The sequence below is a fragment of the Meles meles genome, chromosome 13 (genome assembly GCF_922984935.1).
Source record: "Meles meles chromosome 13, mMelMel3.1 paternal haplotype, whole genome shotgun sequence".
Taxonomy (NCBI): domain Eukaryota; kingdom Metazoa; phylum Chordata; class Mammalia; order Carnivora; family Mustelidae; genus Meles; species Meles meles.
Window position 1 is genome coordinate 13,265,190 of NC_060078.1, and position 24,066 is coordinate 13,289,255.

At 45.7% G+C, this 24,066-nt stretch overlaps 1 protein-coding gene across 6 annotated transcripts in view; it reads left to right on the plus strand.

The window, feature by feature from the left end:
* SGMS1 (sphingomyelin synthase 1) overlaps nucleotides 1-24,066 on the plus strand; it is a 261,758-nt gene that overhangs the window by 123,590 nt on the left and 114,102 nt on the right. For all 6 annotated transcript variants that reach the window (XM_046028070.1, XM_046028069.1, XM_046028073.1 and 3 more), the window contains one exon: nucleotides 1,762-1,907. The gene's annotated coding sequence lies outside the window, so the exon portion shown is untranslated. The remainder of the gene's footprint in view (nucleotides 1-1,761; nucleotides 1,908-24,066) is intronic.

Below are 24,066 nucleotides of genomic sequence, written 5' to 3' on the forward strand. Positions count from 1 at the left end.
TGAGGTCTTGAATATAAGATGATACCTGTTTCCTGAGGTACACTTTTCTTGTGGGGGGAAAATCCTTTCTTTATCTTCAGGTGTTTACTCTGTATGTTTTATTATCAGGAGATGATGTTCTTTTATGTATATTTTACTCCGAAGCTTTAATTCAATAATCTTGAGTCAATGTAATGGCAAGCCTAATTTTTGTTAGTCTTTTAGTTAATTTGTGACCGTAGCTTTCTTTGGGACTGTATATAATTTCCTCCACTTACCGTGAGCTTATGTCACGATAAACCCGTCATAAGGTAAAAGCATCATAAGTTGAAAATGCGTTTTTGCTACAGCTAATGTACTGAGCATTGTAGCTCAGCCCAGCCTACCTTAACCATGCTTGGAACGCTGATCTTAGCCTCTAGCTGGGCAGAGTCAACTAACACAGAGCCTGGTTTATAATCAGGTGTTGAATGAGTCATGTAATTTACTCAATACTGAATTCAGTGCTGAAAATGAAAACCAGAGGGGTTGTGGGGGTACAGAATGGCTGTAAGTTACCCTCATGTCTGGTGGCTGCCTGGGAACTGAGGCTTGCTGCCGCCCGGCATCATGAGAGAATATTGTACCGCAGAGCCCTAGACCAGGAATCGATCCCAATTCAAAGCATGGTTTCTGCCAAATATGTATTGCTTTTTGCCTCGTCATAGTCAAGAAGTCATAAGTTAAACCATCATAACCCAGAGACCACCTGTATTTGATTATTTCCACGTATAGTCCTATTTCTCATAGACGGGATAAAGAGAGGGTAATCCAGGGACTGCCTTAGGCTCTGACAAGGTTCTCTGCGCTGTTAAGAGTGATTTCTTTTGTTGCAAGAATTGTTTCCTCACAAAGTTAATCCTCTTGGGTAGGTTCAAGATGGCTGCCGTCCTGTTTGGTACACGGCCTTAGGATTTTTATCCTGGTGTCCAAGGATGGGCTTCAGAGAGCTGAAGGTCTTTCTGAGATTTGAGTGGTACCAGAGTAGCCTTCGCCTTCATCAGGTAGTCAGTGATGCAACCTTGGAAAGGGTTGAGGACGCACTTCTGACAGATGGTTCTAGAGAGGAAAAAACAGAATGCTGTTGATGAAACACGACTACAATGAGATGCTCTGTTGCAAGCTGCCATTAGATTACACATTTTTGTGTGTGGAAGTACCAGCAGCTGTTGATGAGGGACGGTATGAAGAGGGCTCTTTGTTCTTTGTCAGATGCAAAAACATCTCTAACTTCCTGGTTACGCAGAAGCCCGTTGACATGGATGTAACTAGCAGGTAGCGTTTGCGGGGGTAATGATTTGGCCTCAGAGAAGGGACCACCTTTTCATCAACTCGTAAAGAGGGTAATCCTAGTTACCATTTGTTTTCATACTGAAGTTGATGCAGTTGATTTGTGAAAATCAGTTATTCGTTGACAAAGAATGTAGATAAATACATAAAAAGAGAAATGCCTCTGTGACGTAGAGAGTTACAGACTTGAGTTTTCAACGAAGAAAAGGTGGGGTTTCAAGTTATGTGTATTTTTGGCAAAAAAAAAAAAAAGAAAAAGGCTGTAAGAAACAGAAAGCTTGGAAAGAGGAGGGTAGGAGTTGGGAAGGCCGGTTGTGAATTTTTTTGTTTTCCGATCTAACGCTTTCATTTCGCTTCCAGTGATGTGGCCTGGGTTGATAATGTGCCTCTGAGCTTCAGGGCTGATGGTTCCATTTTCCCCATGGCTGAGCTCATGTTGCTCCTTTCTTCCAGGGCCACCACTGAGATCTTTGGGGGTTTCCCAGAAGCATGTGGTTGGAAACGTCATGAAGGAAGAGACAGGAGCCGGCCTGAGGAAGCCTACGCGAGAATAACGTGGAAGGAGCCCATCGGTAGATGCAGAAGGGCTGCTGTGGGAGGTAGGTGGGAGCCAGAGCTAGGGCTGACCCTGCCCTGGCCCGTTCTGCTGCACCCCCCCTCCCTCCACCAGAACCGCTCTCTGGAATGGACCCTGCACTCAGGGATGGGCGTTGCTCACCTGGCCTCAAAAGCAATTTGACCTTGCAGGGGGCTGTTGCTCTTAACTCCTCCTGGCACAGCTCTGAGGCAGGGTCTCCAGAGCCCTTCCTGTTGCCTGAAGGCCAAGAAAGACCATAAAGGCAACTTGCAACTCTGGGCGGAGAAGAGTGATAAAGATGTGTAGCCTGTGATTCTGGGAACTGGGCAGCCAGTATGGAAGCTCAGTGCGGACATGGCCTTTGAATCAGCTATTCCTTCCTGGCTTTATTCTTCCCCTGACCAATAACCAGTGAGTTGTGAACTTTGACCCCTTGTACCCTCCCCTCCAACCCAGTGACAATGTGGAGGGCTTACTTCATTTCCTTGCTGATAGCCTGTAATTCTTATCTTCTCAGTAACGCTTATTGTCCAGGTCAGGGTCACCCATTATTTCCTATCCCATGACCTTCAGTGGGTGTCTCTTGATATGCTGGCTCTTTTCTTTTTTTTAAGATTTTTTTTATTCATTCAGCAGAGAAAGAGATCACAAGTAGAGGCAGGCAGAGGGAGAGGGAAGCAGGTTCCCTACTGAGCAGAGAGCCTGATACGGGGCTCCATCCAGGACGGCGAGATTATGACCTGAGCTGAAGGCAGAGGCTAACCCACTGAGCCACTCAGGTGCGTACTGGCTCTTTTCTTATGGAAGTGGCCACGTCCTGTATGTGTCACTTTGATCCATTAGGCTATTTTGTTTTCCTTCTACTCTACCAATGTAGAATGCTACAGATAGACCCCGGGCCAAGTATTTATGTTTTTGATCATCGTATCACCATAGGAACATTAAACAAGTCCCGTTTCCTAGATGAGGATCCTGAGGTTCCAAGTGGGTATTTCCCATGGTGCAGCTGGGCAGACAGGGCGATGGGCAGTACGTCTGTCTGTCTCACACTCGGTGCTCTGGAGACCGTGTTGCTGTCAGAATTTTTTTTTTTTTTTAAGATTTTATTTATTTATTTGACAGAGAGAGATCACAAGTAGGCGGAGAGGCAGGCAGAGAGAGTGAGAGGGAAGCAGGTTCCCTGCTGAGCAGAGAGCCCAACGCGGGACTCGATCCCAGGACCCTGAGATCATGACCTGAGCCGAAGGCAGCGGCTTAAACCACTGAGCCACTCAGGCGCCCCTTGCTGTCAGAATTTGAAACAACCCTAGTGCCCATGGAATCGTAACTCTTCCACTCTATTTTTCCCACCAGTGTCTGCTACTTGTTCTCATTTCGTGGATTCTTGGCTTATGATTATACTTAAACATTGAATGAACTTATTGAAATTTAATATTTTCAAGAGTTACTGTTTCATGATTTTACTGAGACTATATTATCAGTCTGAGATGTGATGAAAAATGTCCCTTTCCTAACGGAGGCTCTCCTGGGTTCTTGGATAAGTTGTGAGTCGATGCCGAGGCTGGTGTAGGCGAAGGACTGGGCTTGCATGTTTCTGATGCTGCCCCCGTCACCCAGACCCTTAGTGAAGATGACACAGCGGAGACACTCCACTTTGCCAGAAATCTTCTCATGTAGTTCACAGAGGTGTGATCCTTCCAAGTGTGGACCCATGTCTTCAAGTGCACAGCGTTGGCTAAGCGGTCCTGTTGGTGTGCCCCACTGGGAAGTTGCCCTCAAGGATGTGAGCTTTCAGTGTGAGTCAGTTTGGGAATAAATGGAATCCACTTTATTTGTCAGTAGTGGGCTACATGATTAGAAGCTCTGTTTCTTTAGGCTTCTGAAGAATTTTTATTTACTTAGCGGATGCTCTGTGTACCCATACCTATTTTGAATCTTTACCAAAAGCCTGGCGGTAGGTGGGGTCTGCTTTCGTGGAAGTGTGACTCAGCTGTGGCTAGGACGTCGGGCAGCCTGCCTGGCTTCGGGCACTCAGAGACTGGCGGAGCCAGCACTCGGACCCAGATTGGTTTGATTTCCCGGACTGTGCTCTTGACAGTGACCCTCACTCACTGGTTACGCACCGCAGGGACACTGATGGGGCAGACATGGCCAAGAGTTGTTTTTACGCTTTGCATTATTACACAGGCAGCCTTACAACAAACGGTTAAATAAGCCTCGTCCTCGCAGAGGGGGAAGCTTCTGGACGAGCCTGGTGCCCGCACTGGTGAGGCTGCATCCCGTGGCTTATGGTGAACTGAGCCACCTCTGCGTGGCTGGGATGAGTGTCTGCTCCGGCCGCCCCTCGTCCCTCATGAGTGCCCTGCGCTGCCCGCAGCAACGAGGCTTGATTCCCCTGACCGGCGGCACGAACTCTTCCTGCTCCTTCTGAAGCAGCGGGGCCTGGAGTCTGGCCACACCATCACACAGGTCAGGGCAGCTCCGGCATTCACAGAGGAATCTCAGAACTTCTCAAATTCTCGTTTGCAGATTTTCACCTTCCTGGGTGCTTAATGTGGTCGAGGCTTCATGGACTAGTTCAGTGAGCACCCCTCCCCCCCACCCGCCGTTTTCTTTGGCTCTTTCACGTGAGTTCCCCAACGGAGGTGCTTACAACCAAGAGGAGTGAATAGTCAGTAGACGCGCTCCCCCCAGAACAGGCTGACTTGAGGCAGGGACTGTAACTCAGTGCTCCTTGTCCTCGTTCTCTTCCAGACGTCGCTATTAGGAAGGAAAGCCTGGGAGTCACGATGGCACAGAAAACCTAGGGTTGGCCAAGAGAAGGAAAACACACATTCCCATGGTATTACTTGAGGTTTCCCTTCTGCCTGTATTTCTCCGGCAGGCATCCGAGGCTTCCTGGATTTGGTACTTGACATAAGCCCTCCAAGTTGGAATTCCCATAGACTGACTTGCTTTGAAGTTCACAGTTCCGTAGCTGTGCCTCCAAAGTTCTAAGGTTAGGAGAGACAGAGGGCTAGTTCCGTCTTTTAACTTTAGCGATGGGGTCCTCAGGGGTGGTCATTATAACTTGTTAGGGGCCGTAGGAGACTGGTTTCTGTTTTAGGGTTGAAGCGGACAGTGAGAGGACATTCTTGTCTTTGGATACGGTGTGACGGAGCCTGGCAATTTGTGAAATCTTCATTACCTGTTTTTGTTTCCTTCTGTGCCTTTGCTTACACTGCTCTGTGGGAGACTCATTCCTTTCTTTTTGTGCCTGCTTCACTCCCATGTGATGTTCCAAGTCCAGTTCAAATAGCTCAGCTCTCTTGCCTTCTGGCTGCTTTAAAGATTCTGCTTTGTCTTTGGTGTTCATGGTTTCTTACATCCAGGTGGGGAGCTCTTCTTTCCTTGCCCCTTCCCTTTTTCCTGATGGTGATTTTTTGGATTTTCTGAGTCTGAAGATTGATATTAGGAAAATTTCACCATTATTTATTAGAATAACGCCTCTACCTAGTTTCTTTATTATTTTCTTCAACAAGAACCCCCCACCAGGCATATGGTAAGAGTTTCTCCCTTCCCTGGTCCGTGTCCCTTTTTTATTTTTGTTGGCTTTGTCCTTGTCTACACAATTCTGGACCATTTCTTTGCATTTGTCTTTTGAGTCACCAGTTTCTTTTCAGCTTATTTTTATTTTTTAAAAAGATTATTTATTTATTTATTTGACAGACGGAGATCACAAGTAGGCAGAGAGTCAGGCAGAGAGAGAGAGGAGGAAACAGGCTCCCCGCTGAGCAGAGAGCCTGATGCGGTGCGGGGCTTGATCCCAGGACCCTGGGATCATGACCTGAGCTGAAGGCAGAGGCTTTAACCCACTGAGCTACCCAGGCACCCCTTCAGCTTATTTTTAATCTGCTGTTTACACTGTCCTTGATAAAAAAAAAAAAAGGATTTTTACACTTCCAAATTTTGTTTATGTATTTATCCATTCATTTACTTATTTATTTATTTCACCCTACTGCTTTGTCTCCAGAGACTAGACAAAGGTACAACATCTAGGATATAGGTGCTCAATAAATATTTTTTTTAATTTTGAAATATTTAGCCATTATTTTTGGTCCCTTCTGAAGTCCATGTGGTAATACTTTTTAAATGAAATTTTACTCCTTTTCAGACTTCCCTTGTTTATTGAGATATGTTAAATCTGCTTATTTTATGTTGCCCTCCAGCATTTGAATTCCGGTATCTGACATCTTTTCAGATCTGACTCATTTGCCTGTGTCTGTTGGCACCCGTTCATGGTGATGTGTTTCCTTGCGTGTTTATGGTTTATTGCGTGTGAACTCATGTTCCTTAGCAGTTTTATCTCTGCGAGTTCTTTAAGACCTAGTTTGAAGTAGTTACATTTGCTCCTTTCAGGTATCAGTAGGCACCACTAACTCAATTCCCTACTTGCGGTTTTTTGAATTTGGACCACAAAACCACAGAGTACCAGTTGCCAGTTATAAATTCTCAAGGGAGATTTTCCACCCACCCCCCCCACCCTAAATATACCCACTTTAAAAAGAAATTACCTGTATTCCGAGGGCCCAGTTCTGTGGGGTCCAGTGTAATGAAGGGGTCTGTTCAGCTCACAGCTGAGTGACCTGGGTTTATGGCCTCTCTGGTCGGCAGAAGGATCATCACAGAGGGTCAGTGTGACCGGAGATTCTGGTTCTGTGGCTTTCCCCCTTCTCCTGTTTCTTCCTTTATTGTCACCTCACCAATGCATTTAAAAAGATGTTGTATTTTCTTCTTCTTCTTCTGTTATTTTTATTTGGGCAGGGGTACTGTTAGGTATCTGCTGTGTCATTCTGTGGGAAGGAAAGATCTGGTTTTGTTGCTTTGTTTTTAGTAGGTGCTTGTTTTTTTAATTTTTTTGATTTTTTGAAAGATTTTATTATTTGAGAGTGAGAAAAAAGAGAGAGAGCACGAGCAGGGGGAAGCGCAGAGGGAGAGGGAGATGTGGAACTGATCTCAGGACCCTGGGATCATGACCTGAGCCGAAGGCAGCCGCTCAATGGACTGAGCCACCGGGGGGCCTCTTAGCAGGTGCTTCTAATAGATTACGTGGGAAGGCATTTTTGAGCTCAAAAAATTAAAACTTGGGTATAAGCCCAGTTTCTTCTTTGATTTTAGGAGTCTGTTCCAACCTATCGGATTAGGTCTCGAGTGAGGTGGAAAATAGTATCTTGTAAGATGCTTTCTGAGTTGGGCAGACCTTGATGTCTTTGAGACATTACTTCTTGAAATGAGATTTATTTTTGTTCATTGATTTAATTAGCTGCCTAATGTTTTATATCATACAGTTCTACCCTTCTAAGTACGCTGTGATGCCCGAGTAACCCCTGATGCGATGTCCACCATGGGTCCTCATGGTGACATCCATGACATCGGTCCTTTTATTCAGTGTTATTTTGCTTGATTCTGAGTAAGCGGAATAGTATTTATAAGTGAAAATAATTGCAAGTAGTACACTATGCCAGTGATGTAAACAAGGAATCAATCTGAAGGAGAAATTCTGAGTGTTACGGTTTTCTGCACAGTGTACGGATCTGCGGGATCGCATTTAGGATTTGAGTATGCAGTTGGCCATATACTCTTGGAGTAACCCTAAGTGGCAGCATGGAAAGCAAGAAGCATTGCCCTCTGACGGGAGTGTGTCACCTATGTGTCTGCCCCTTGGGATCCTGAAGGAATCACACACTCTGTTGTGAACTCTAATCTTCTGTTTAATTAATTTCCTGGATTAATGTTGCAGAAAAGGACCCACCATCTTAGTTACTGACCTAATGCGTCCAGCCCTCCTTGCCCACCTCCCTGTCTGCATTGCCACAGTGGGTTGTAGGGCCCTGGAAACAGCAATATATTGGGCATTACGTAAGCTAATGAGTAATTGTTTAAGGATGTATTGTGGTTCTCAGCAAATGTTAGATGGAGTCAGAGTTGACTTAGAGTGGTGGAAAGCTCAAGTTGTGATGACCCGAGTAGGAGTAACAATGGTCTGGGACAGATACAGACTTTGAAATCTTGAAAAGGAATGCTGTGCTTTATGTATTTGCCGTGGAAAGAAGCAGAAACATACCATGGTAAGCATGGCAGCTGCGTTACTAGCTGTAGACGCTTACATAAGACCATAATATGATTAGAAATTTTAGCATTAGTCTTTGAAGGATTGAGAGGTGTTAATATTCATCCTGAGTTCTTTGAGTAACTGCTCTGGGATTTTAATTTTATAAAATGTGTGTGTGTGGCGGATCGTCACGTTTCACCATGAAGAAATGGCTGTTTGCTTATAACATACTGGAATGTTTACTTTGAGTTGGCATTGGTGGAAATGGTTTCTAAGGAAGAAGATGGCTTGCAACCCAAGTTATAAATATTTTGAGGCTTTTAAATTATTTAATCCAAAGCATTCACTATTTATTATTTTTTTCTCAAAGTTTGATAACATAGACTTTTCCCAGGGTTTTCTTGTTCTTTTCAGTTGCATTTATCATGTAGTGAACACATTTCTGAAGATTATACCAATGATATTTTTAATAGATTGAATTAATTTAGGTTGACAAGGAAAGTTCACTAATTTAAAAAGGACTAAGAAAGTTCACTAATTTAAAAAGGATTAAGAAATCCTCTAGTAAAATGAAGAAAGCCTTTTTAGATGTGGATCAGTCTTTTTGCTTTTTATGCAGGGGTTTTTAATCCTGGACCCCTCCTTTGGTAATTTATTTATATCACACTGAGAGATGTGTTGGGTATTTCTGTTTTGACTGTATATAGCTATTTCTCCCTGTAATAGTTTGGGAAAGAAACCAAGATAGAAGGAAAGATTATGTAAGTAATATATAACTTACAGAATCTTTTTCTTCCAACATGTTTGGTAGAAAAATGTTATTTTTTTTTTTAACATTTTATTTATTTGACAGACAGAGATCACAAGTAGGCAGAGAGGCAGGCAGAGAGAGAGGAAGGGAAGCAGGCTCCCTGCTGAGCAGAGAGCCTGACTCGGGGCTCGATCCCAGGACCCTGGAATCATGACCTGAGCGCAGGGCAGAGGCTTTAACCCACTGAGCCACCCAGGAACCCCCCAAAATGTTAATTATTAATGGAGTCATTTGCAAACCCCCACACAGTCAGAAAAGCCACTACTAAGAAAAACATTTGGAAGCATGATTATTGTCCCGACATTGTCACATTCTGTTGGTTTTCCCTTCTGTCAAAATGAGCAAATCAAAGTAAAATAAAACCGACTGAATGCCCTTTCTCGGTGAAGGGCCCAGTGATTGGGGCAAGTCAGGGGGTAGAGAACACGTGGCGGGTGTCCACTTGCAACCCAGAGTCTTTTTCAGACTCAATCAACTTTGTTTCCTGCGAAGAGTGTGTCACGTGCCTCAGCTCATCAGGTGGGATAACCCGGAGCCATCTCACCCCCGTGGGTTTATAACAGTTGTTTCTTCCATACTTGCCCTGTAATCAGCTATCCTGTGTCATCTCTGATGTTGCTGTTCGCTTTATTTAAAAATACTCTATTAAAACAGCTCAGATCGTCTCTTCTCTGAAGGTATGATATCCTCAGAGGGCCTTTTTATGTCCTCAGAACTCTGTTGCTAATGAAAACCCCAGGACCTTGTGGGGACTATCAGGAGTTTCCTTTATTCACCAAATTCTTGGTATCACTTTTACATTCTAGGCCCTCCTTTGGATACTCGAGATAGTGAAGCACTTTATTTTTATTTTTTAAAGATACTTATTTGAGAGAGAGAATGTACAAGCAGGGGGAGGGACAGAGAGAAAAGCAGGCTCCCCACTGAGCAGGGACACTCCCCCATTTAGGACTCGATCCCAGGACCCTGAGATCTTGACCTGAGCTTAAAGCAGGCAGTTAACTGACTGAGCCACCCAGGCGCCCCTGAACCACTTTAAACAAAAAACAAAACAAAACAAAACCCAAACCTATGCTTTGGAGCTTATAGCCTAATGGGAGAAAGACTTTGGAGAAACAGCCTAATGGGAGAATAAGGCAAATGTATGGGTGCAGTGATCAGGGTTTTGGCCGAACGTTAGCGGAAGAGTGGACGGGAGTGTCCACCTGCGTGGGCATGTGTGCATGGGTGAGATACGCGTGTGTGGGTGAGATTGCCCGGTAGTGCATTGTCGGGAAGGCAGGGAAGGCCTTGGTGTGAAGGTTCCTCCCAGTGAGGACGTGAAGGAGGAGGCCCTGGGCCTGCTGTCTCAGGGCAAGAAGACAGGCCCAGATGTTCTCCTTACTCCAGACCCGGGAAAACAGGCCCAACCGTGCAGGAGCACAGAGCACTGGTCCAAAGCCAGATTTGTCACAACCATTCTGCACTTTCCACCATCTGGGTGACTTCAGAGGGACAGGACCCCTTTGTTCATCTCAGGAAGCTTCCCAGCTCCTAGTGAGATGTGTTCTGCATCACCAGCATGAGGTTTGAACTGCGTCTGTGCGCGAGCCGGAGTCATGGGCGGGTGGGAGACTTAATTTCTCCGCTCAGCTCACAGAGCCCCAAACTTCTATCCCCCTTCCTCAGGTCTCTCAAGAAAGTTAAGAAAGAACTTCTCGGGAACTACCCTTTCTGCTTTTCTTTTTCTCTATTGAAAGATTTTTCAAAATTACTTGGCTTTAAAAATGTTCCTGTTCTTGTTTTCTTGGGGACGTTTCAGAAGAGTTGAGCCTGGGATTGTGTAGAAGCTGACAGAAGGTGTAGCTTTCAGAGAGACTGTGGGACAGTGACAGAGACCAGAGTCAGGACAGCGTCTCCTCCGCTCCGTCCCTCTGGAGACACTGCCTCCTCCTCGCTGTGGTGGACGTGGAGCCAGGAAAAGGCAGTTCGCTTGGATCATTGGGCGCTGTGTCCTGATTCAGCCTGAATAATGAAACTTTGAATCGGTGGTGGATTAAAGGAAGGCCCCCCCGTGGGCCTGGTGAGGAGATAACTGGTCCTGGGCGGTCTCGCCCATGCCTCCCGTGTGTCCTCCATGAGGACAGCAAGGGACCACCACTGCTGTTGTCCCATGCTGTCCAGCGGGATTTGGGGGTTCTTGTCGTGATCTGAGTCCATACGTGTGACTCTTCCTTCTTGCTCAGAATAAAGAAGAAACTTCTTTCTTCTTTTTGGAGAAAATATTTGTCAAATACTTGTTTATGGTTTGTTGACTTGGATTTTAAATACTGTTAAGTAACCCTGACGCTCATTCTTAGACTCCTGACCAGAGCGATCGGCTCTGGGGTTTTCTAGGCTGACTCACTGAATTTTAGTGGCAATGAGGACCTACTTCAGTGTAACGACGACTATTACAGTGTTGCCCCCCTCTTGGGACGTCTGTGAGAATGAGAAGTCAGTGTGCGGGCTGAGCGTTCGCCAAGTAGACCATAAAGACTGACGGTTTTCCTTCGCGCTGGCCATCCCTTGCTGAAGATGTGAGTGTGCAGAGAGTGTAAGCCTGTCTTGCATTGAGTCAGGGCACATTAATCTGGCCTAAAGATGCTTGCCTGTTTCGAGTGATGTTTAGGCGCTACTGTTTGGAGTCCGTGAAGGTGATCATGTAGACCCCTGGCCTGCATTCTAGCACTGTCCCCCACAGCTCTTGTCTCCTTTTGTCTTGGTGCTACTTCGCCACATTTGTGGTTCCTGCTCCTGCAACGTGCTGGTTTGCGTGTGGCCCTCCTGGCCTCTCTACCTCCTTACTTCAGCCCTCACTTCCTTATGCTGCCTGGACTGGCATCTCCGATCATCTGCTCACACGACGGTCCTTGCATGTCTGCTCCATAGACCCTGTTCTAGGTAGGGGGCTAGTATGTGGAGCTGGACGAGGTCCCTGCTCCACTGTATGGGGAGAGGGAGAAGAGACACATGTGCCAGCTAGTGGGCAGTTTGGGGAGTAAGAATAAAGCAGGGCAAGGGTGTGGAGTGATGGTGAAAACGCCATCACACGCCCCTTTCGATGTCGGGGTATGTGAGTGCTGACGGGGGGCAAGCCTCAGACCCAGGCTCTCTGACGGGAAGGGTGTTGTAGGCAGAGGAGCCTGCATGGCAAAGACCCTCCTACAGAAGAGACTGCATGAGCACCGGCCCCGGGGGCCGGCATGGCTGGAGAGGAGTCAGCTGCGGGGCATCATAGGATAAGGCTTCAAGGAGGTAGTAAGTAGGGGCTGGGCCACACAGGGCCTCTGTGGGGTGTCATGAGGACTCCAGCTCTTGCTCTCAGTAAGGCAGGAAGGTACCAGAGGTCATAAGCAGAGAAGAGGAGTGATCTGACTTGTCTTGAGTTTTCTAGTTGCCCTGTGAAGGGCGTCCTGGAGGGGACCTGGGAGGGTGTGCAGAGACTAGTTAGGAAACTCTTGCCTTTGTCTAGGCTGTCCATGTTCGCTTGGCTAGGGTGGGGGGAGGAGACCCAATTCTGGATACACTCCTAAAGAAGGGCAGTGGGATTGGGGTGTGGTCAGGTATGGATTCGGGAGAGAGAGGCACACAGGGTTTCTCCACAGAGTTTGACCTGAGTTGCTGGTAAGTTGAGTTATCTTTTACTAAGGCCGGGGAAAGGTGGAGGAAGAAGGTGCCGGGGCTGTGGGGAGTACAAGTCTCTGTGCAGACATATGTTTTCGTTTCTTTTGCATATACTTAGAATTGTGTCCCTGGATAAGTATATATTTAATTTTATAAAAAAATTGTCAAACATTTTCCTAAAGGGGCTCTGTATTTAAACATGTCCGTCAGTGCTCCAATATGCTCTAAGCCTTTGCCAATACTCGCTGTTTTTAGTCTTTTCAATATCAGCTTTCTAGTGGTACTTAGTGCTTTCCTGTAATTTCTTTGATGATAATGATGTCATCATCATTATTGTACACATACTTATTGGCCATTCTTGTGTCATCTTTTATGAAGCAATCTAGTCAAGTCTTTTGCTTTTTTTAAGACTGGGATGGGTGACTTTTTTATTCTTAACTTTTTATGCTTTTTGTTCTTGAATTATAGCTGTTCTTTATGTATTTTAGGTATAAGTCCTTTGTCAGTTATGTGTATTGTGAATATTTTCCAGTTGGTGGTTGGCCTTTTATTTTCTTAACTCTGTCTTTCAAAGAGTAGAACTTTTAATTTCGATGAAGTCCTGTTTATCAGGGTTTCTCTCTTTTATCCAGAGTGCTTTGCCTAGTCCATCATCACAAAGATAATGTTTTTCTGCTTATAGTTTTAGGCTTTTATGGTTAGTTCCATGTGAGGTGTAGAGGTGAGGATTCATTCTTTGTATGTGGATATCAGTTTTTTCCTGCCCTGTTTGTTGAAAAGACTGTCCTTATAGCCACTGAATTATTTTGGTAAGTTGGTAAAAAAAAAAAAAAAAATTCAGTCGACCATAAATGTGTAATCTGTTTGGTAACTTGGTCAAAAATAAAAAATCAGTCGACCATAAATGTGAAATCTGTTTTTGGCCTCTGTTTTATGTACTTCACTGTTTATTCATCAGTCCTTATGCCTAGACTGTATTTTGTTGAGGAATTCTGCACATACGTTTTATGAGTGATATTATAGTTTTCTTTTATTGTCTTCATCTGGTTTTTATATCGAGATCATGTTGGTGTATGCTTTTCCGAGTGTTTATTTATCTGTGTCTTTGCATTTAAAGTGCATCTGTTGTAGTGCATAGTTGCAGATTATTTTTTTTGTGTATTCTGACAATCTCTGCTTTTTAATTGGAATGGTTAGTCTGTTTACCATAATTATTTGATGCGGTTAGTTTTAGATCTCCCATTTTTGTTGTTATTTGTTTCAGCCTGTAGACACTTTTGTTTTTTTACCCCATATCCCCTTTTCTAATTTCTCTTTGTTTAAATTCAGATATGTTTAATTTCTCTCAGGTTTTTAGCTATTTTTATAAAATTATAAAAAAAGTTTTATATTTTATAAAATAGCTATTTTAGCTATTTATCTTTGCCTTGTTGTTCTTGTTTCTGTACAGATTACAATATTCATGTCTAATAAGTCTTTTTTGAATTAAGATTTTACTACTTTGTGTAAAAAATGTATGAAACCTATAATATGGTTTCATTTTCCCCTTCTTGTTCATTGTACTATCCTCATATATTTTATATCCATATATGTTATAAACTAACACAGATTCCTACTTTTATACCGTATATGGGAAGTATATGTAAACATATGTGTACATACATGCAGTTAATACAGTGTCTGTAACAAATAGGTCTTAAGGAAATTAAGAGAAGGGCTCTTTCGTGTTTACCTGTGCACTGACTTCTTCCAGGGCTCTTCATTCCTTTCTTTAGATTCAGAGTTACACCTGGTACCACTTCTGTTCTTCCTGGAGAGCTTCCTTCAGCGTTTCTTGCAGTGTGGGGCACAGATTTTCTCAGTTTTCATTTCTATGAAGATTCTTTATTTTTTCCTTTATTTTTGAAGGGATTTTGTTGTGCATAGAATTCTAGGTTGACGGTTTCTGGTTTTATTTTTTTCCTTTCAGTTCTTTAAAGATGTCGCTTGCTGTCTTTCTGATGAGCTGTCAGCTGTTTTCTTACTATTCTCTCTGTCTTTTCTTCTCTGTTCACGTCTACACATTTTTGTTGTTGTATCTTTGGTTTGCATGATTAGGTGACATTTTCTTGTGGCTAACTGAATGTCCTGCTCTGGCAGATTACTGTTTTTCTCAGTTTTGAATGTTTCTGCCCCCTTCTTTCTATTCTCCTCTAACTTGTCAATTAAATCATGTAATACTCCTGTCTAGTTTTGGAGGTGCTTTCTAAACCATTGGGTTTTTTTAATTTTTGTTTTGTTTTTTCCCTCTGTGCTTCAGCCTGATTCTTCTTCATATTGCTATGTCTTAAAGTTCACCTGGCCTTTTTGGTTATTGTGTCCGCTCTGATAATCTCCATCTGATCCAGTGTTGTTCATTTCAGATATTGTAGAGTTCAGTTTTATAATTTCCATTTGGTTCTTTTTTTTTTTTCTTAAATGTCTTCTGAAGCATCCTGTTTCTTTACCCACACTGTCATTCTGTAAATTCTTTAGTATCTTTAGCCTTGTTTTAAAATACTTGTCTTCTGATTCCATTTCTTGGGTTATGTGTAGGTCTGTTTCTGTGGACTGCTTTGATTATGGAGTTAATCTCCCATTTGTCTCACATGTGTATTAATTTTTGGTCGTATGCTGGACATCGAAGATAGTATGTTGCAGAGATCCTGTTATGTTCCCCTGAGGAAGGTTGAATTTTGTTCAAGCCGGCCATTAAATGAGTGGCAGATGAGCTCGCATCATACAGAGGCTCATCCTTAAGGCTCTGCTATTTCAGTTTTGCCTGTTATTTCCCAGGAGATGTCTGCTCACCTGGGGAAGTGGTCTTTGGGTCTTAGGCCAAGGTGCGTCTCTGGTTTCAGAGGGAAGTCTGAGGCCTTTATCCAGCTCCCTGGACCCGAGCAGCTGTTGGAACTGGTCAGCTTCCTAAAAATGTTCCAACCGTTGCTGTTTTCCTCAGGGTCCTTGGACTCAGTTTAGCAAACGCATGTAACACTGACGCACAAATTTGGGACTTCACCCTTGATGACTTCCTCATTTGGGGGACTTTATTCCTCAGTATTCAGCCACCCTGGCAGGCCCTAATCTGACCGACAAGGCTGTGGTTTGCTCTTCTGAGGTCCATCTGGTTTCGCTCTCATGCCATAAACCCTACAAACGTAAATTATCGAGTGGGATTGCCTTCCTCTCAGGGCTCGTAGATAGTTTACTTCCCATCTGGTTGTCTTCAGAGTTGATTTTTCTATTCATGCAGCATTTATAATGGGGATTGGATGGAGGTCAACTCTGCTATTGGAAAACCAGTCTCTCTGGAGGAATTTGTAGTGTGTGGTTTATTTCAGTCAGTTATAAAGAGGTGTCGAACCCCTTTCATTTGGAGCTTGAAAATGCCCTGGAGTCATGTATAGTGGGTGAAACTGTTGTTACAGGCCAATAGAGCATTATTTAAGCAGAAGACCGTGTTGATGAGATACTTAGTATTTATGAAAAGAAATATAAGATACTAAAACATAATCCAAGGTGGGAAATTCGGCCATCTGCCTGACTTATGCATAGGCTGATGTTAGATAACCACGTGAATTGAAATTAAACCTACTTAGTACTTGTACTTGGAGACCCCAGTGTAAACATTGGAATTAAAACTCAGGTAACTGCTAGGACCCTCCTCAGGTCTGCCCTCAGAATTTCTGACCTATATAAATTACCTTTAAGAGGGGAAACTTGACTTTTGAATTTTCTCACCACCCTGAATTCCTTTTGGTCTCTGAAATTGGCCAGCTAAGTTTTGTGCAGTTTGCAGAGTCCAAGACCAGAGAGAAAATAGGCCAACATAAAATATAGCCTGTTCTGGGAAAGTAACAAGGTAGTTAGAAACTGAAATGAACACCACCAGCATTGGTTCCATTTTGCTTTTGTGTGCCCATGTTCACCAAGGTAAGATGGATCATCATTATGATACTGGTGGGAATGTGTGAACGTTTAAGCTGGCGGGGAAACTTTTTTTTTTTTTTAACTCTGTCAGCAACACAATATTAAATAGTAACAGCATTGACCTGTTTCACATTTTCTGTTTCTATAATGTCTCTTTGAAAAAGCTTTGAAGAATTGTCTAATCAGCAGATTTTTTTTTTGTTGAAATAACATTTAAAAAAAAAAAACTCTTTACAAAGAGATGTGATTGTATAAAAGAGAAACTCCTGTTGGCCCTTGAACAATGTGGGGTTTAGGGACACTCCACATGTAACGTTTGTGTCTCCAGAATGTAACTGCTGTTGACCAGAAGCCTTCCCTGTAACATAAACAATACATGAACATATATTTTGTATGTTGTATCATATATAATGTGTCTTACAATAAAGAGAGCTGGAGAAAGGAAAGCGTTATTGAGAAAATCATAAGGGAGAGAAAATACATTTATCGTCCTGGACTGTATTTACTGAAAAATCCACGTGTAAGTGGACCTGTGCAGTTCATAGGGTCAACTGTTGTGCAAGGGTCAACTGTACCAATAGATAAAAAGGAAGAAAACGAAATTTTCCCAAATCCCTCTGCCAGGTGCAGCCACACTGGGGGGCATACGTTATTATAGCTTATTTTCCTGTTTTAACATACAAAAATGGATCATAGTATGTATATTTTAGGATCTTTTTTTCTTAGTGCCAGCAGTTCTGTATATGTGTCAGTATTTTTATATATGCCATGTGTATATATTTAAACAAAAAGAAATTATTCAGATACTTGTTTAAAATCCATTCAGGTAGATACCTTTGAATTTGCTAGGGCCTCGGTTAGGGAACTTTTTTTTTTTTTTGAGAAAGAGAGAGAGCGTGCACGTGTGAGCAGGGGGGAGGGGCACAAGGAGGATCCGAGGCAGACTCCCCACCCAGCATGGAGCCCGATGCAGGGCTCCATCTCACCACACTGAGAGCAGGACCTGAGCTGAAGTCGAGTCAGATGCTTAACCAGCTGAGCCACCTGCTGCCCCTAGAGAACATTTTATTGTTAACCGAACCATGTTTGTTTTTGTAACTGATAAGCATGAGAGAAACATGCTCTTTAGCTTCTATTTTGACGCACCTCAGAGTGGGTTTCTTGCCCGGACTCTGCTTACTGGCATGTGGATACCGTCTTTGCTCTGGTTTCATCACATGGCATGTGGATACCGAGTTCGCTCTGGTTTCATCACATGGCCCGCAGTACGGGCTGGAAAAGTTCCTGAGTTGCTCTACAAACTGCTGCTTTGCTGCCTTGGTGACGACCTGGGTACCTCTCAGTGCACAGTGTGGTCTCAAATCAGCAGAGCCTTCTGTTTGGTCAGGATCTCATTGCCCGCCTTGTACATAGGCGTTGAACAAGGCATTGTTCTGGATTTTAGAGTCTAGAAGGGAAATGGACCTTGAGCTCGGGAGGCATTATCGATGTGCTGAGGGTCGCGAAAAAGCTCAGAGTCATCGACATGTATACCAAGTGTCTTGACCTCCCAGGGGATGTCCGAGAAGAGCTTTTTGGAGGAAAAGATGTTCAGGTTGGCACCTTCCCAAGGAGTAAGAGCCAGGTAGGAAAACGGCATAGGAGAAGTCAGGGGCGTTTTTCCAGGTGGAGGAGCCGTCAGGACAGAAGCCAGGATTCGCTTATTTGCCTCTCTTTTTGACAGTTTCCTTTTGTAGTTGCTTTTGGAACACTGGGGCGGACCATTTTTGCCGTAATTGTCCATGTAAAACATGGCACCGTGTAAGCTGTGTGGTGAGACTGGGGTGGGCGGTTCCAGGAGTCCCGATCGCCGCACTGCTTTACAGATAATGACTCCGGAAGAACTAACAGTGAACAGTGTATCCCTTGGGTGTTTTCATTCAGAGGCGAGGCTCAGCCCCCTCTGCAGACTAGGCCCTTGGTGCGCTTGTGGCTGGCTGGACGGATGTCGCCCCTGGAGTTGAGGTTGGCTGTGGCATCCTTCTCTTTGATTGTTTAGTACATCGTGGGGTTCCTGCAGAGGCTGGGGGACTGTCTGGACTGGGGGCTGGCCAACTAGCGGGAGGGCCGAGTCTGACCGGAGACCTGTGTTTATACATGGGTGCTGTCATCTGGGGTCCCCGGTGGTGCTTCTGCGTTTTGATGGCAGAGCTGGGTAGTTGCAGAAGATGCCATGAACCCTACCAAACCTGACCCGTGGACTCCAGAGAGTGTCCGCCACTCGGCCTAGGCACAACCCAGGCACGATCCAGGACCGACGCCCCACGTCGCGTCATTTCGGTTGGTACGCATTGCTTCCTGTGTTCTCCACGGCCACTCGGCTGCTGCTCCCTTCCGTTGTCCGCTCTCTTTCTTCTCTCCCTTCCGACCGGTCAGCCCGGCTGAGCTGGTGAATTGAAGGGGCCGACATCACGTCACCTCACATGACACCGTCACTGCCAGCCTTTGTTTTCGGCTCTTCTCTGCTGAAAATTTTAAAAATCATTATTTATTTATTTGAGAGAGAGAGAGAGCAGGGAGAGGCGTGGAGGGAGAGGATGAAGCAGACTCTGCTGAGCGTGGAACCTGCGAGGCTCGGTCCCACCACCGGAGATCATGACCTGAGCAGAAGTCACAAGTCAGACACTCAGCCAACTGAGCCGTCCGGGTGCCCCTGAACTTTAATTTTGACCACTGTTCCTTCTCAGTTTTCCCCATCACTTCTTGCTTCACAGAGGCTAGAGGAGAAAAAACACAAATTTTGGCTCCAAGACAATGGTTTATTTATTTGTGTATTTTAAGTAGTCTTGACACGCAGTGTGGGGCTTAAACTCACGACCCTGAGGTCAAGAGTTTGGAGACTCTACTGACAGAGCCAGCGAGGCGCCCCTCCAAAAAAACCATTTAGAGTGGAGTCCTGCCGTTAGAAAGTACAGTGACTTAGGCATGTCACTGTACTTCTCTGACCCTCAGGTTCTTTTCCTGACGATGGGGATCCTTTTGTAGCTGTCCGACCTACTGTTGCAAGAGTGAGGCGTGTACGTGCTGTCGGATCTGTGATTCGTTCCCTGCAAAGCTGGCTGTGCGGGGTGACCGGCTTCCTGAATTCACCTGAATGCATCTGTGAAGAAGTTAATTTTGTTTTTAAACATATTGTGGAATACGGGCGGTTTGTTTTCATTCTGAAATTTGCTAAGATAACAGTAAGGAAACCATTAAGTACAGTTTGAAGAGGAATGCTTGAATCAGGTGATCTACGTTAGTTTCTCCATACAGAAACAAAAATCACTATTCCTGAATGAAATGAAAGCACTGCACCTTGGGCGTCCACGAGAGCTCTGGCGGTGAGTCAGGAAGTCCGAGACCTCTTTCTTCACGGCTGATGGGGCTGTGGGTTGTGTTTTTGGCCCGCACGTCCTGCGGTGGAAGCCTCGCATGGCCGGGGGCCGTACAGGCTCCGCCAGCCTGAGGACCGCCACACGGCTGGCGGCCTGGGCTGTCATGTGTAACGTCGTGGCTCTGATGCCACGGGATGTACCCCCACATAGGTTCTCGTGCCATGGTAGCAAAGCTTCCTCGTGCCCATTTTATGTATTGGAAAGGAGATCGTGTTTTTAGGTCCAACGTGGGGAAGAAAGTGAAGGAATGACCTTGTCCTAGAGATGCGTCCTGACAGTGACAGAGAAGAGCATTCTCGAATGACTCACGCCGCAGATGCTGTGCTGAGCTGTTTTGTGTCCATTCTCAGGGCGCTTTGGGTCCGGGTTTCCTTTCCTGTAAAAGAAATATTTACCTTTTTCATAAAGGTCTTGGCACCTGTTTGGGCTCTAAAACGTCCTTGTGTCCGATCTCAAGAGGATGGACGGTGGGCTGATGCCCTGCTTCTCGCTGGCCTTGGGGGCCAGCAGACGGACCCACAGGAGTTAGCCCTCCAGAGGTTTATTACAAGAGTGGGGCCCCGCGGGTTTTCTGGACTTCCGTGTGCAAGTAAGACCGGTGTCCCCCTCATCTGTGGGCAGGTTGGCTCTGGAAAGGGAGGGCATTGGGGAGTCTGGGCCAGAACCCCCATTCTGCTGACTGCCATCATGCAGGGAAGGCTCCAGATGGAAAGCTGAGGCCACAGGCGTGGGGGCCTCTGTCCAGCACTCTGCAGGCTTGGGTGGGCATGTGAGTAACCTGTGTTCTCGTCGCTCTGCCTTCGGTTCCTCCTCTGCCACACGGGGACGTCAGCTTCGGTGAGTTCGGGCACATGAAACGTTGAGGATAGAGCCCGTGTGTGGTGGACAGCATGTCTGCAGTGTTGGTGGACCGTGTCAGAGCCCTGACACGCATGTAGAACACAGTTCCGTGAGGTCCTGCCCTGATCACGCCCAGAGAGGCCGGCGTTCGTGCTGAGGACAGAAGCCTGTGTCTGCAAGAGAGAAAAGCCTCTATTCCTCCTTGCTTTGTCTTAAACGTGTTTATTCTTGCTACTGAGGAAGAGATCGGGGAGGAGAACGTGGAGTGGAAGACCACTTTTTTTTTTTTTTTTAATTGCTTTTAGGCTGTGGGACGGGTCCTGTGACGGGAGTTCTGGAGACCCAGGGACGGAGGTCTAACCCCTCTGTTTGGGTAACTCCTACCTCTGGTGTCAGGGCGGTGTCCGCACACACAAAAGCACATTGCTATTTACCTTCAACACAGAAGTTTCTAGGAGAAGAGAGAACTCCTAGCCGACCAAACCATGTGTTAGGGATCTCGCTGCCTGCAGTGTTTGCTGGTTCAGATGAAGTTCCTTCTGCCAGAGATACAAGGAAGCATGACTTGTTTACGCCCAGACAGGCTCTGTGTGTACAGCTCCTACCACAGGGCCTTGGCACAGGAGGTAACCCCAGAGCATCTGTGGAACGGATCTCTGGGTTTAGGAACACGGCTGTGTAAAGCAACAGGATGGACATCCTTGCACAAGTGTTTGTTCTGGGCCTCTTGATCTGGTTCCCTGGTTAATGTTTATTTAAAAAAAAAAGAAAAAGTGGTTCATTCCTAAGAAAAGGCGGCCTATTTTAGGGACATTTCCATTTACTCAGAAAATACTATGCATTGCTTTTGTAAAGGAATTAAACTTCTAATATTCAATGTCATTTTTTTCTCTTGCCTCAGAGCTTGCTTTTTATAAGCAGGGGCTTTATAGTGTTGTGGGAAGTTCATTCCTATTTTTGTCCTTGCAGAATATCTGATATACCACTGTCTTCATTAGTTCTGGCTCGAGGCTAAAGTTGAGTGTACTTAGGTATAAAGAAGCCTGGGAAAAAGGGGGTCCAGGTTGGGCTTCTGAGTGACCCTGAATGGGTAGGTAACTTACAGTCTGGGTCTGTGTGTCAGCACCTGTCGCTGAGAGGGTAGGACTAGAAGATTCATGAGGATCTCCCAGGTTTCAGATGATGCAATTGTAGACCTCCCCACGCATTTCTGCTGGTAGCAGGATGGCCTGTTGCGCTAAGAGGTCTCTGGCTCACCGAGTTTGTCTTAGCTGTGTGCCCTGCTTGAGTTACTTTGTAAAAGCTATTGGCACTTGCTCAGAAGGTTCAAGAATATTTATATTTGGGGGGTGCCTGGGGGTCTCAGTCAATTAAACGTCTGCTTTCAGCTCAGGTCATGATCTTGGGGGCCCAGGATTGAGCCCCACGTTGGGCTCCCTGCCCAGCAGGGAGTCTGCTTCTCCCTCTGGCCTGCTCATGTGAGCTCCTTCTCTCTCTCTCACTCACTCTCAAATGAATAAGTAAAATCTTGAAAAAAACAAAAATTAAACAAGAACAAGGATGTTTATATTTAGATTTAAAGAGCCCATATTAGCAAAATAGATGGAACTCTGGATTCTCTTTTCTTCTGTTTTTGTTTCTCTTCTGTTCTCAAAACCACTGATACAGAAAGTCTCCAGCTTGTCTGTCTGAACATGAGTTTTATGATGTGTTTCAGTGTGTTACATCATCTTTAAAATACTGTTTTGTTACAGGTGTTTTATGAGGGATAGGATCCTAGCACAGCCCCTGTGACAGCTGAAATCATTTGGCTGTTCTCAGTGTTCGGCATGCTGAGTGGTTTTGCAGGGCGGCTGGGTGACCAGATCACCATTTGTAAGACCGTTATTTCCTTGGTAAACATGTTCTGTTACATCCTGTAGATGACAGGAACAGGGTAACCTCTTACCCCATGCTGTGAGGGAGGAGAAGGAGGGCCCGAGGCGGACAGTGGCTTGCGAGGAGGCACCCCAGTGGACGGGCTGCCTCTCCCAGGCCTTGGCCCCCAGCCTCCCTTGGAAGTATCAGGGACTCACACTACACTTCCCTTCTGTAGCCACAGAACACAGTCACTCCGAACAGAGTGGCTTATCTCTCACTGTCTCACGGTTCCAGGAGTCGGGGTCTGGTTGGGGTTCAGCTGGGTGCAAGTTGAAGGCTGCAGTCAAGATGGCAGCCAGGGCTGCTGTGTTATCTGAGGCCCGACGAGGGAAGGGTTTGCTTCTCAGTGTGATTGTTGGCAGTTTCTTGTGGACTCTCAGACCGAGGGCCTCTGTTTCATGTTAACCATGAGCTGGAGGCTGCCTTCACGTGACTCTTCTTCTGAGCCAGCAAGGGCGGGAACCTTGTAGCAGGTTGGATGTGACGGCCTTAGGTATGTGAGGGTACCAAATGTATCCCACCATTTTTGTTTATTCCACTGGTTACAAGAGAGTCTCAGGCCCTACCCTGCTCAAGGGGAGGGTGTGACAGAGGCGGGGGTGGGGGGTGAGGAGAGACGGGGATCGTGGGGCTGTTTTAGAGTTGGCCACGTTTGAGGCTGGCTGGGAGTGTGGATTCTCTCTGCCCTACTGCCCTGTCTGTGCATTTTCTGTCTTCACCAGGAGCCTGCTTCTTGTCCCTTCTTTCTTCCTCCAGCCTGCAGAGAATTCAGTAACTGGGTGGCGTTTCCTCCTCTCTTCTGCTGTGGAAACACTAGGGAAAGGTAGCAGGAGGTCCTGCCTTGGTGAGCAGCTCTCAGGCTGTCAGCGCCCTGCCCGGATGGCTGGTACACATTCCCTAGCCGGTGTTTCTAGGTCATGATACGCTCTCTATAAAGGACCCGAGTGGGGTCTTTTCAGCCTTTGTGTTCAGTGCTGTCTTTAAACCAGTGCTGACCTCCAAAGTGAGTTCATTTCCTCAGTGTCATCCTCTTACGGGTTCTCGCGATGACTGTGCTTTAGATTATAATTTAGATTCGGTAGTGGTTGGGTCCCTTCACGCTTTGGCCCCATTAACTGATCTTTGGTATCATTATCTCTCCAGTCATCTCTGGGGTGTTTCTTGCCGTTTCTCCGGCCTGCTCCTGGGCTCTGTCTTAGTCTAAAAGTACTGCTCTTCATCGTCCCTGAGGAGACGGTGTGGTGCTGTGGTTAAGAACCGAGAGCGAACAGGTCATGATCTCAGGGTCCTGGGATCGAGTCCCGCGTCCAGCTCTCTGCTCTGAGGGGAGCCTGCTTCCCTCTCTCTCTCTCTCTGCCTGCCTCTCTGCCTACTTGTGATCTCTCTCTGTCAAATAACTAAATAAAATCTTTTAAAAAAAAAGAACCGGGAGCGAAGCCAGACAGCCTGGGTTCGAATCCCAGCTCTGCTGCTTATTAGCTGAGCAGTGATTGCACTTGCTTTGGGACAG